Genomic DNA, 2,922 nt, shown 5'->3' with positions numbered 1-2,922 from the left:
AGGAGGGGAGCTGTTGCATTGGGGTAAATTGTAGCCAATGTCACGAGACGTGCATGTAAACTACTGTATGAAAAGAGAATTTGCTTTGTAAACTTTCACCCAAATCACAATAAATAAATAGATAAATATAAGAGAAAAAGATATAAAGTGGAAAATTGTAATATAAGAAACAAGAGAATAAATTGGGAAGAAACAATATTTGAAAAAATATTATTGTCCAAAATTAATGATCAACACTAGGTCATATAGATTCAAGAAACACTAAAAATATTTATGTAGGACAAAAATGAATCAGTTATACTTACATACATTAGAGTAAAGTGAAAAAAAAAAATTTAAAATTCTTAAGAGCAGCATGAGGAAAAAACAAACAACATATATCTTAAATGAGACAACAATAATAAAGATGACTTCTCAAGAAAATCAAAAGAATCTACAAGATAGAGAAATAATATATTCAAAATACTCAAAGACATTACAACACACTGCCATTGAATTGGACCCAACTCATAGTAACCCCTCCCTGAGTTTCTGAGGCAGTATCACTATAGTAGTAGATTGCCCAACCTTTCTTCCGAGGAATGGCTGGTGGGTTTTAACGGCCAGCTTTCTGGTTAGTAGTCAAATGCCTTAGTCACTATGCCACCAGAGCTCCCCACAGACATTAGCCTTCAAAAATTTATATCCTTCAAAATATGTGTATATATACATTATTCAACAATGAAGAGGAGTTTCACTTATCAGTACGATGGAATTTGTAACAACTCTGTTGTTGCTGTTTTTGTTAGGTGCTGTCCAGTCAGTTCTGAATCATTGTAACATTATGTACAACAGAATAAAACACTGCCCTGTACTACACCAGCCTCACAATCCTTGCTATGCTTAAACCCATCTTTGTAGACAGTGTGTCAAGCCATATTTTTGAGAATCTTCCCCTTTTTTGCTGAATCTCTACTTTACTAAGCATGATATCCTTCTCCAGGAATGTTCCCTTCTTAAACATGACCAAATTAGGTGAAACAAAGTCTGGCCATTCTCACTTCTAAGGAGCATTCCAGCTGCAATTTTTCAAGGACTGATTTGTTCCTTCTTCTGGAATTCTGTGGTATTTTCAGTATTCTTCATCAACACCATAATTCAAAGACATCAACTCTTCTTCTATTTTCCTGATTCATTGTCCAGCTGTCAGACACATATGAGGTGACAGAATAGTATGGCTTGGTTCGGGCACACCTTAGCCTTCAAAGTGACGTCTTTGCTCTTTAACACTTTAAAGTGGAAATAAAGATTCACAAGATAATTAGAATGTATGTAAATAATCAAATAGAAAGTCTATAACTGAAAGACTGAATGTTAAAATTAAGAACGCAATAGATGACTTTATGAAGAGATTAGACACTGAAGAAAAATAATGAACTGAAATACAGCACAATAGAAAATATCCAAAGTGAATCAGAGGGAGGGGTTTTGCAGCAGATTTGTCCAGTGCAATATAACATCTGATTTCTTGACTGCTACTTCCATCAGTGTTGATTGTGGATCTAAGTAAAATGAAATCCCTGACACTTTCAATCTTTTCTTCATTCATTTATGGTGATGTTGCTTATTGGTCTAGAATACAATCCTACAAATAAGGATTTTTGTTTTCTTTATGTTGAGGTGCAATCCATACTGAAGACTGTAGTCTTTGATTTCCATCAGTAAATGCTTCAAGTCATTTCTGTGAATAAATAGAAGAAACAAACAAAAAAAAAAGTGTTTGTATTTTTTTAAAGCAAAAGAGAGTTGCAGTTTCAATAAAGGTTAGTGAAATTAAGATTTCACACAGGGAAGACATGCAGACATGACTCAATTTGCTTTATGTATTTTATCCCTGGGATCTTGTGTTAAATATGAATTCATAAAAGTGTCCAGGGATTGATATTGTCTTCATTATAGAGCCAATGCTAGAAGACTGGGCATGAATGAAAATATTGGAAACTAGAGAAACCTCTAATAAGAATATCCACTTAAAACATTCTCTGAAACTAGAAATTGTACAGAGTGGGAGGCTAAGGCAAAACATTTAAAAAATTACAGCAATGTTTATGGCAGTCTTGCAGAGGTGAAGGGATGTTGTTTTTATGTGCCATGGAGTCAGATCTGACTCATAGTGACCCCTCCTTGGGTTTCCAAGGGTATCACTACAGAAGTAGATTCCCCAACCTTCCTTCCGAGGAAGTTTGAACCACCAGTCTTCTGGTTAGCAGCCAAGTGCCTTAGGCACTGTGCTATCAGAGCTCCTATGTGAAGGGATAGTAATTTCAATTCAAGATCCACCATAAGGAGGAGACATTGTTAATGGACAAGTTTCCATTTAAAAACCTTTGAGGGTTTCACTGCAGCAACAGTTATAAACCAGATATAAAGTGAATGTTACCAAAAACTTCCTCAGTTCATTTCACTAATCTATTAAGGATGAGACATTTCTGAAAAAAGAAAACAACATTTGAACTTTATAAATTTTAATAGAATGCTCAGAATTCAATCATCAGGACTGAAAAGAGACAGGAATATTTATACAAAAAAGAAAGAAAGAAAGAAAAGAAAAAGAACTAGAGCTAGAAAGAAATTGATAAGTGACCCAATTGTACAGTTTTCATACAAAGACTTAACAACTGTTGTAAACATGTTCCATTAAATAGGGGAAATCATAGAAAAATAAATGAAAATAGAGCAATACACAAGATAATTAGAATCTATGTAAATAATCAACTAGAAAACCTATAACTGAAAGATTGAATGTTAAAATTAAGAACTCAATAAACAGATTAGACACTGAAGAAAAATGTTGTTGTTGTTGTTATGTGCCGTCGAGTCAGCCCCGACTCATAGCAACCCCTCCTTGGGTTTCCAAGGCAGTATCACTACGGAAGTAGGATT

This window comes from Orycteropus afer, unplaced genomic scaffold (assembly GCF_000298275.1).
Source record: "Orycteropus afer afer isolate SDZICR_OR568_19922 unplaced genomic scaffold, OryAfe1.0 scaffold00164, whole genome shotgun sequence".
Taxonomy (NCBI): domain Eukaryota; kingdom Metazoa; phylum Chordata; class Mammalia; order Tubulidentata; family Orycteropodidae; genus Orycteropus; species Orycteropus afer.
Note: the sequence above shows the minus strand (reverse complement) of the source record.